The 11052-nt window shown below is 33.6% G+C and overlaps 1 long non-coding RNA gene across 1 annotated transcript; it reads right to left on the bottom strand.

Annotated features, from left to right (window-relative positions):
- Positions 1-240: 240 nt before the first annotated feature.
- Positions 241-10805, bottom strand: LOC128551099 (uncharacterized). Its single transcript, XR_008368612.1, has 4 exons — positions 10494-10805; positions 3745-3968; positions 2970-3173; positions 241-1622 (listed from the first exon to the last, which is right to left on the bottom strand). It is a non-coding gene; the product is annotated as an uncharacterized LOC128551099 (long non-coding RNA).
- Positions 10806-11052: the final 247 nt, after the last annotated feature.

Genomic DNA, 11052 nt, shown 5'->3' with positions numbered 1-11052 from the left:
TGTTTGGCGGCTTACATTTTACAAATAACATCACTATTAGCAATATCATGTTTCTTTACGCATTACTTGAGAGTGGATCTTTTATTGAATGTTCATTATATTAGTTCTTTACATACTAACAGGTAAGCGTACATTGCAAAATAAATTAATACAAAAGTGCCAAATACTTCAATTTGTTTCCAGTTAACAAACGTATAGAATAGTTGTGGAAAAAGAAAGATAACCAATACTATAGCGTCAATATGATTGTCTTTATTATTATTGCCTCTTGGTTTGTACGTTTTGGTATAATACGTAAAGAAGAATTTTAGAGAACGAGATACTTAACACAATATTCTGTGCAATACAATAAAATGTGCGTGTTCGCAAAAAGAGGTGCCGAGTAGAAAAAATACAGTAGGTCAATAAACGATCATATTCGTATAAATGTTTCTTTTTATAAATTGAATATATTAATCGTCGAAAAAGTCAGGTATAGTGAAAACTCGATACTTTTTTGTTGACAAATAATAACCGACAAATATCATAAAATAAGAATATATGGAGACACTAAATAGGAAAAATGGCGCGAAAAAATGGAAGTCGCATAATGGCGTATTCAAATATTCAATTTTTTCATTCTCTGTAGAGCTATTTTCCTTACTTTTTTGCAATCAATTGCTGAAAGCTTGACGGAAATTTTCATAGAATCTTAGGTCATACAATACCACTGCAATTCAGGGTCTAATTTTTTAGTTATTTTGCACTGAAAATATTTTTCTTACATCAAACTCGACCCCACCTTTCTTTTGATTTTTATTCAGCACTGACGATATTCTTCAAGAAAATATAAGTTGCAGACATTTAAAATAGGTCCTGCTGTGTGCTGCAGCCATTGGAAATTTCTCAGTATCATACTGATTAAAGAAAGCCAGATATTTAGTATGTTTTTGTCTTTAAAGCGGTATATCTGGATATTTATGATTGCTAAGCAACTGTTTACATTAAAAAATAACACGACCGACAACAACTGCATTTGTCCTTAACAACGTCAGATTAAATACAACAAAATGTGGATTGAAATAGTGTCTGAATAAATTAATAATCATGGATTTGATACTGGGAACTAAGAAATACAAATGTATTTATTGAGGAAATGTGTAACATATCAAATGAGAAATGAAGTCACAAAAATGCATGACACACGGATAAAAAAATGGATGGATAGATACAAAATGCTAACACACTATTATATATAACGTTGAGTAACTCTTAGCTGATGTCTAGAGAGGATCTTTGTTTCAAACTAAATGCTACTGTGTCACATCGTGTTTTTATATTATGTTTCAAACTAAATGCTACAGTGTCACATCGTATTTTATAGTATGTTTCAAACTAAATGCTACAGTGTCACATCGTTTTTTACAGTATGTTTTAAACTAAATGCTACAGTGTCACATCATGCTTTTATAGTATGTTTCAAATTAAATGCTACAATGTCACATCGTTTTTCGTAGTACGTTTTAAACTAAATGATACATCTTCACAATACGAGTCTTTAGCATGTTCCAAAGTCATCATGTAAAATATGATCAACTGTAGACCCATGTCATGTGTACTTGCAGGAAGATTTCAAAACTAAACTGAAATAGAGAAAGCAGTGATATAAAATGGAAAGCAGTACAAATTGTTTCCTTCCTTGAATAATGTAACTGGCCGATAAACTGTTTATTATCTCGCAAGAGTTTAAAGAAGACACAAAAGTAAATGAGCGCCACAAGGATCCATATCAGCGGCTATTTATACCCAAAACAATACTTCGTTTATCCCAACATCCATAATTTTCAATTTTTTCCTAAGTTTATACTGTTTGTGTATCCCAACATTCATACTATTCGTTTACACAGATATCTACCCTTTTCTCTTATCCCCATATTTATGATACTGGTCGTTTATCCCCACATACTGTTAATTTAATCCCGCATCTAGACCTTTCGTTTATCCCCATATCCGTACCGTTCTGTTATTTTATCCCTATATGCATTACGTTTCTTTATCTATCCTGTTTCTTTATCCATAGATCCCTACTGTTCGTTAATATCCATATATAAACTGTTCGTTTATCTCCACATCCACACTGTTCTTTTATTCACACATCCAAACTGTTCGTTTTCCCCACATTCAAACTGCTCATTATTACCACATCCATACTATTCATTATCCCCCATCCAAACTAATCATTTATCTCAACACCCAGACTGTTCGTTTATTCCCACATCGATGCTGTTCGTTTATCTCAACACCCAGACTGTTCGTTTATCCCCACATCCAAACTGTTCGTTTATCCCCACATCCAATGTTGTTTTTTATCCCCACATTCATACTCTTTGTTTATCAATGCAACTGATAAGTGAACGGTATTGATCCAAATAGTTTATACACAGCGGCGCTCTTATTGTTTCAGAACACCTTTCGTTTCAAAGGCCATGAGTTTCAAGGTGTATAAGTTTTGGCTTAATTAAAAAAGTGAACAGTTAGTACATTAAGGTTGACGGTTGTTCGCTCCGGACTATTTGCTTTTCACAATTGTCGTATTAAAACTCCGCTTAAAATGTAGACTATTTTGTTTGCAAATAAATAAAGCACAGACTTGACATTCCACATTATTGTTAGAAAATAGAAAAATATACTGGGAATGACGTAATGAAATTGCAATATAACGAAATGATTAAATACGTAGGACATTTGATGTCTTTGCGTGTCAAAAATTGTCACTGTATATCTAAGAAGAACTACATATTTTATCATTTCCATGAACATAACAGTAGCCATTAAGGTAGTTAATAAGTTTTCTGCATTTCGGCATCCTTCGGACATGACAGTAAATTATTTTGAATAACAACCAGAGAATTCCGAAAGCACATACGGAAAATACGGAAACGAACGGAAAATGCCGATAGCCATTATGGGTGCGCTACCTTAGCCCTTACCTGAAAAGCCAAAGACTTGTACTTCGCAGAGATGCAGAATGTTTGCTCCCACGAGTGTCACCTGAACGTATCTGCCTTCAATGCCAGCTGAGAAGTTGAAGGTATGAATATCGTCAATCTGACCTGGAACAGAGCCAACAATGTCCATAGACTCCAAGGACGTTCCTATGCTCAGCCTCACGTCTCTGGCCTTCCATACACCTCCTGAAAATCATTTTTCAAATCTTTTAACATTCTATATTGGATTTAAATACACTCTATACATGATGTACATGTTGTTTAAAGTTAACTAAAAAGATTATGGTAATGTAAATGTCAATGGATCTTACTCCAAATGTAAGGTAATGTAAATGGATCATAATCCAAATGTAAGGCAATGTAAATGGACCATAATCCAAATGTAAGCTAATGTCAATAGATCTTAATCCAAATGTAAGGTAATGTAAATTGATGTATCTTAATCAAAATGTAAGCTAATGCAAATGGATTATAATCCAAATGTAAAGTAATGTAAATGAATCTTAATCCAGTTATAAGGTCATGCAAATAGATGTATCTTAATCCAAATGAAAACAAATGTAAATGGATCATAATCCAAATGTAAGCTAATGTAAATGGATCTTAATCCAAATGAAAGGTAATATAAATGGATGTAAATCCAAATGTAAGATAATGTAAATGGATCATTATCCAAAAGTTATAATACTGATTTTTAATTATAAATAATTCTAAATTCATATATTCATTTCTATTTAAAAGTAATCTGAATAAATACCGGAATTCAACATGTTATATAACTTGATACTGAAGATTTCATATTTGCCTCCGAGATCAACCCGCCACCAAGGACTAGTTTCATAGTTTGTATGAAAGCAGAAGCCTTGAAAGAGATCTTGGTTCGTGATGCCATCTACACCCTTTTCTCCCCATAATCGGTATATACGCTCGACACACTAGACATTGTCGTCTCCTTGCCTTCAGCAACATTTGTCCCAGGAACTATATTTGTTAAAGGTAAATGATTTTTTTTAAATAACTGTTTTAAGACTGCTTTTGCATTATATCAATCTGTATTAAATAACTTCTAATGAAAATAATTTGAAAATCCCCACCCATCCCCGGCAAAACAACAAAACAAAACAAACACAAAGAAAACAAAAACGAAAATGACGTAATAATTAAAATGGTTAAAACAAAAGTTGACGGAACAGACAGCAAAGAAATTGAAAAGAAAACCTGATGAGTTTCTTTCTGGACAAAATGATATTTGTCTGATTTTAAGACTGTTTTGCATTATATAAATCTATATAACATGAGTACTAATAAAAAATATTTTGAAAAACTGCCCCCGCCCCCGCCCCCGCCCCCTCCTCGTCTGATTGGTCTCCTATGTAAGATCACATTCACATTTACGAAACTTTAATTTTTCAGCTGTAAAAGCAGTGTTTATTTCAAAATGACAGAACAGAAAAGAACAGAACAAAAAGTTTATTCAGTAATTTGTACATATAGTACCTCATTACATAATATACATTGACATATAAGATATGATCATGTGGCAAAGTTGTTGAAAAGGGGGGGGGGGGGGGGGTCGCAGTTAGGTGTCTGCGCAAAATGTTTTTTTTATTTTCTTTATATTTTATGACAATACACCTACATGTATTAAGTTTCATTCACAAGTGTTACTGTTATCAGTTTTGACTTACTTTTATAGAAATTCACATTTAAAGTGGGTGGGGTAAATTTGACATGTAACCAGCCAGGAACACAATCTCCGCCTCGTTTTTAAAAATGGTTCAACTTTTTACCTGGAACTTTCGTGATAAAATAACTATGCAATGGACATTTACACAACATGTTGCGTTTTAAATTGTCTTGAATACTTTTTCAACACAGAGCCACAAAGTGGCCTAATCAATTTACTGATTTTCAATGGACGAACTTCACAAAAATCTAAAACATTTTTTATTAGTTGAGATATTTAGGTGTTATTTTCAGCAGATATTGTAAGCTAAATAAACATTAAATGACAATATATCAGTACACTGATTAATATTGGAAGAGTGGTACACTCTCAAACTAGGGAAAAGTGGGTGGGGTAAATAAACATGCGAAGCTAAACATTCGAAGCAACACAACTATAGGAATAATAATTCTGCAGTTCAAGAAATGGCCTCAGATTATCTACTACTGTCTTAATTATGCCTCTATGAGTGGTAGGGGCATATAGATTGGTCTTGTCCGTGCATGTGAGACGTCCGTCCGCCGCACGAAGTTCTTGACGTATCTAGCTCAAAAAGTATTTGATATAAACTGATGAAAAATTGCATGAGTCTTTATCGCGATATGTACTTGCGTACCTTCTATTTTTTTGTCTGGCTCCGTCCCTTATTTCCAGAGTTATGGCCCCTGACATAGTCAAAAACACATATTTTCACCTTGTGACACGCCTAGCTCAGAAAGTATTTGATATAGAATGTGTATGTAGGACACATGGTGTGCCCCCACTGGTACATTTGTCAAAAATAAGGGGCAATAATTCAATGATTCATGTTTGCAGTTTTAAGGGGATATAGCCTCAACAAACATTTTATACAAAGGATTCATCATTCTAGGCCATATACCTCTTAGACTATGAGTATCACAAACAAAACATCCACTATTTTGGCTATTTTAAGGGCAATAACTCTGTAATAAGCACTAAGGTTCTCAATAAAAATGCCAAGTGTGCAAGGTCACATCATAATCAAAATTCATGCAGTGCTTCATGAATTTACATCAAACTTTCTGAGCTAGGCACGTCGTTAGGTAAAAATGTGCATTTTGAACCATTTCAGGGGCCATAACTCTGGAAATAGGAGCCAGACGACAAATAGGAGGTTCACAAGTTCATATCATGATAAAGACTCATGCATGGTTTCATCAATTTATATGTAATACTTTCTGAGCTAGGCGCACAACAAGGTGAAAATGTGCATTTTTGACTATTTCAGGGGCCATACTCTAGAAAAAGGGACAGAGTCAGGCGAAAATAGGAGATGCTCAAGTTCATATCACATCATGATTCATGCAAGGTTTCATCAATTTATATGAAATACTTTTTGCGCTATCCACATCACAACGTGAAAATGTGCATTTTTTATTATTTCAGGGGCCGAAACTCTGGAAAAAGGGTGTAGAGACCGTATAAAAATAAAAGGTGCGCAAGTTCATATCATGGTTAAGATTCATGCAAGGTTTCATCAATCTATATCAAAAACTTTCTGAGCTAGGCGTGTCACAAGGTGAAAATATGTGTTTTTGACTATGTCAGGGGCCATAATTCTGGAAAGAAGGGGCGGAGCCAGACAAAAAATAAAAGGTACGCAAGTACTTATCACGATAAAGACTCTTGTAATTTTTCATCAATTTATATCAAATACTTTTTGAGCTAGGTGCGTCAAGAACTTCGGGCGACGGACGGACGCGCAGACACACGGATGCACGGACAAGACCAAATCTATATGCCCCCACCACTCATACGGGCATAATTAAGATAGAAGTAGATAATCTGAGGCCATTTCTTGAACTGCAAAATTATTATTCCTATAGTTGTGTTGCTTCGAATGTTTAGCTTCGCATGTTTATTTACCCCACCCACTTTTCCCTAGTTTGAGAGTGTACCACTCTTCCAATTTTAATCAGAGTGTACTGATATATTGTCATTTTAATGTTTATTTAGCTTACAATATCTGCTGAAAATAACACCTAAATATCTCAACTAATAAAAAATGTTTTAGATTTTTGGTGAAGTTCGTCCATTGAAAATCAGAAAATTTGATTAGGCCACTTTGTGGCTCTGTGTTGAAAAAAGTATTCAAGACAATTTAAAACGCAACATGTTGTGTAAATGTCCATTGCATAGTTATTTTCACGAAAGTTCCAGGTAAAACGTTTTGAACCATTTTTAAAAACGCGGCGGAGATTTTGTTCCTGGCTGGTTACATGTCAAATTACCCCACCCACTTTAAATGTGAATTTCTATAAAAGTAAGTCAAAACTGATAACAGTAACACTTGTGAATGAAACTTAATACATGTAGGTATATTGTCATAAAATATAGAGAAAATCAAAAAACATTTTGCGCAGACACCTAACTGCGACCCCCTCTTTAAAATTTAAAATGGAGAACGGATCGTAACAAGCCGTAACGGGCTGGTCTTTTTACCCCAAGACACACCAGCACACCCAAAAACACAACAACCACCATGACACCCAGCATCAAAATAATCACTTACTTGATACTGTGAGTGGGTAACTATATAACATGGTAACTCAAGGGGAACAACCCAAACCGCTTAACTGTAAATAAAGATGTTGCAGTGTTTTGTTCAAAATAACACTCATGAATATTTCAAATTTGCATCAGCAGATTTTATATGATACAGTAGTTATAGAATTTTAACACTTGTACAACGATTATAAAACAACTTAAACTTTGCAGTATGTTTTATTCGGTGACAAATGCAAGAGAAACATTTTCAGATCACCACAAATCGCATTATGAGCCAACTGAGTCGCTCAATATGAACTGCAAGCCAGAAGGTTCCGGCGTAAGACCCCGGCTACATGAGATGCAGTAAAAATAATAAATCTGATTTATTGTGGCCTGGTCCAAATAAAGGATCTTATTTACAATACATATCTAGTCTTGTATGCTTAGTAAGGATTTCCGTGTCCTTATGACATAAAACCCAAATGATGTAGTCAGTTAAAGAACCCAACTTTTACAACATGTTTCCCTCTCCTCGACCTTTTTTTGTTGTTTTCATATAAAACAACATTTATCAAAGCCCTTTTTTTAAACATTTTGATTATGATATTGATATCCGTTTGTTTTGATAATTTATATAACTTTATTGTTTTTTTTTTTGTAATCGTTCATATTTTTGTATACATGTAATAATAATAATAATAATAATAATAATAATAATAATAATAATAATAATATCAATAATAATAATATAATCATAAGTATTATTATTATTTTTTTGTTTAAAAATACTCTTTGCTCCGAGATTTATACCTTTACATAACAGCTTTAAAGCACTGAAAATGATATCTCAAGCTTTAATTGTTAATGCGACATATAGAAGGAATTGAAATTGTATAATATAACCTTTATATCATAATAAAGATATGCCACAAGCGCGTAATTGTCGATAAGTGTTTTCAGATTCCTATAGAATTTCCTTAATTATTGTGTTCTTTTTGTCTCTAATGAAAAAATAAAACCCACGTTCTTTATTATGTTCAATTTTTGCATTTCAAATGCATGTATTTTTTAACATAGATACTCCTGATGTTTTATAAGATAGTACGCCGGTTTAGCAAATAGGGAGAGCACATAGCTATGAACTACGGCGAGGTGTAAGTTCTCCGTGACGATTTGATAAAAGACAAATGTGTCTGAAGTTATTTCGTCCTCCACCCGTGATTCATGTGGAGGAGATGACAGTTACTTGCAGAGAAAATATACCGAGGAACACTGGTTAGGTCAACAACCTGCCATACTCTTCAAAAACGATGCTAAACCCAAAACAAACAAATAAATTTCTATAATCTGAACCTTTCAGAGCTAAAAGCCTGTTGAGACAAATGAATGATCTGACAATGAAAATCGATGTTGTCCAGACAATTCAAACCTTTTAGATGAAATATTTGTTTTTTCAGCGTATTAAAATTTCATAATAAATATTTTCCAAATGTATGACTCGAATGTTTTTTTTCAATGGTGCATTAACGATCCGCTACAGAAGGACAACGGTATGTTAAACTGTAACTTGATAACAAAAGCTTTCTTTTCAATTCAATGAGCACATTCTTTTCAATCAAACAGTTTACTATCCCGGCGTTAAAAAGGAATGTTCCGTCCCAAGGAATCGATAAATATGTGTAAACATTGATAACATGTTATTGTTTTCATCGTAATTCCAAGAGACAACCACACATCAGCGAAGCGACAGCGACAATGCCTATCAATCACCGTCTTTGATAATCGAAACGACAATGTCGTACTTGCCTTTCTAAGGAAGAACGACGAAAGCAATAGCAAATGTAGTTTAGACCAAACCCAGTACAATGCTTAGGGTATAGGCGGATAGCTAACTAACTTTTCCTGCATTCCAATTCAAAGAAATGAAATGTATAGTTTTTTCTGTACAGCAGACAGAAAACAGCTATTCTTCTCAAACATTCAACTTTTAATAGAAATCCGTTTTGTTTTTTCTCTCTCCATGCCGTTGTTTACCGTACTGCTGATTAGGGTGTAAAAGGAAAGCTTTGGTCATTTTTTCCATTATTAGTTTGAAATCCACATCGAAACAAACTTCCCAGGATTTTTTTACTATAAATCAGAATAATAAATAATGATGCATTCTCTTTTCAAACCTATTCAGCTTTTCAAATTTCTATTAAATACTTTTCATTTACTGATGTTTTTTACATACACACTGATTTAGTCAGTAAAGGATTGCCTCGATTTTCAATTGATGACATATGAAAAATGACACAACAAGTAAACATTTAAAAGGTATGTCAGAATGTCTGTCTGCATGCCAGCAAAAGAATGGTATGAAAGTTTATACAATAATTCAGGTCTAAATACAAAATTTTCAATCTATCCTCTATACCCTAAAATCCACTATACCCTAAGGCACTGTAGTGACACTGACTACGAGAGTTAGGGCCCCTGCTCCTCCAACTAAAAGTTACTAACATTGGAATAAGAGTCCCGTGTATACCTGACACACTCAGTAACCAGGATCTTGAATTGTCTTATCCTTCCACTAACATTACTAACAGTCTTCTAGAGGTGTCTCCCAAATGGGTTATCAGTTGCGACTATAAATAAGCTTACAAAAAAACAACAACAACAAAAAATAATAGCAACTACACCATATTGCCTTATGATATTTAAGTGTTCGTGTTAAAAATATTGAAGCAATGTCAAATAGAGGTAGAGAACAATTGTATAATAAACTTGACCGGGTACCAAGGTTTCACATTAGTAAAACGTCCAACTTTTACCAAATTTTTCCAATCAAACGAAATTTTCCCTATACGAAATTATTTCTAATGCAACCATTTTTTCCTTATTAAACCAAAATTTTAAAGTATATTTCCCCAACCATGAACACAACACAGGAATTTTCCTTTTTTTTCTGAAAATGAAAATGACAGTAGTATTTTCTGTAAAATATAAGCGAAAGAATTAATGATTCTGTCAGTAATACAATTAATCTAAAAATATTACGATTTACGTATAGTTGAAATATTTATTTTTATATACCTATTTACATTTTTATTCATTTATTATCGCGCCATTAAGTGCCTAGGGTACCAGCGACGTAATGTGCACCTTGCGTTCGAAACAGAAACGAATGTTCATTTTAATCTGTGGAGATTATACTGAAATAATAATATACATTAATTAAACGAAGATAAAATTTTCTTGACGTCTATCCGTTATAAGTTTTTTTTTACCTCGTCCATAGAACCATATTCCCGCACGTGACAATGTCTCGTCTGCTGTGAAAGAACTGCAGCCAAAGCATTCCTTTGTTTGCGGCTGGTGAAACACTCCAACACATGCCTGTGCTTCTGTACAAAGCAGTGAGCACTGGATTTCACTTTGTACACCTGTTACATTAAAAATATTTTGGGAAGCCTGACATGTTATCCCAACTAAAGCGTTGATTCTTCTAAACTGGATAAAATCACTGGTAGGTTGAACACTACAAAATCTACCGAAAATGTTGAAAATCACAATAACGATATTAAGAACTGTGATCTCCATTATGCGTAGATAGTATACTTTTATGGAAGAATGTTTAGCCGCATAGTTATACTTTTACGCATGCGTGTTGAGTGCCATTTTAGATCTCCCCATAGAGAACAAATCATAATATGTATTCAAGCATTTGATGTTCGGAATGGTATAATGAAGTCACATAATGGCATTTGCAACGGTATTCATTGAAAGTATAAATAATATATGAAACATTTCTAACGTAACCATGCATTAAAGTAACTTGATGCTTTG

This window comes from Mercenaria mercenaria, chromosome 19 (assembly GCF_021730395.1).
Source record: "Mercenaria mercenaria strain notata chromosome 19, MADL_Memer_1, whole genome shotgun sequence".
Lineage (NCBI taxonomy): Eukaryota > Metazoa > Mollusca > Bivalvia > Venerida > Veneridae > Mercenaria > Mercenaria mercenaria.
This window is presented reverse-complemented; position numbering and strand designations above follow the sequence as displayed.